This window comes from Sinocyclocheilus rhinocerous, unplaced genomic scaffold (assembly GCF_001515625.1).
Source record: "Sinocyclocheilus rhinocerous isolate Xijiao unplaced genomic scaffold, SAMN03320098_v1.1 scaffold555, whole genome shotgun sequence".
Classification (NCBI taxonomy): Eukaryota; Metazoa; Chordata; class Actinopteri; order Cypriniformes; family Cyprinidae; genus Sinocyclocheilus; species Sinocyclocheilus rhinocerous.
The window spans coordinates 557,340-557,719 of NW_015629527.1; the positions used below are offsets into that span (position 1 = coordinate 557,340).

At 17.1% G+C, this 380-nt stretch overlaps 1 protein-coding gene across 2 annotated transcripts in view; it reads right to left on the bottom strand.

Annotated features, from left to right (window-relative positions):
* Window positions 1–380, bottom strand: part of LOC107739179 (squalene synthase) — a 15,723-nt gene that overhangs the window by 6,175 nt on the left and 9,168 nt on the right. The gene's annotated exons all lie outside the window — the stretch shown is intronic.

Sequence of the window (380 nt, forward strand, 5' to 3'; positions counted from 1 at the left end):
AAAAAAAAATCTACTGCTTCTTTGCTGTTTTAGTGAGTCATACGAAACCGGGGTTTATATCAGGGGTTTGTCTTTTTCACCCCAAATTAAAAATAAATAAATAAATAATATGTCTGATAAAAAGAAGGCTTTTTTCTTATTTAAATTTTAAATATTTAAAAGGTCTTATTTAATGCTTTTTATTTTAAGATTTTTTTATGTAAATATTAACATATTATACATCTTATATATAATATATTATACATCTTGTACTAAATTAAATGTTGGTTAAAAAATGCTGTATTATAAAAAAAATTATATTGTATTTTTGTATATTTTATATATTTTTATATATTAAATATTTTATATATAAATACATTGTGTTTATATAAATAAATATA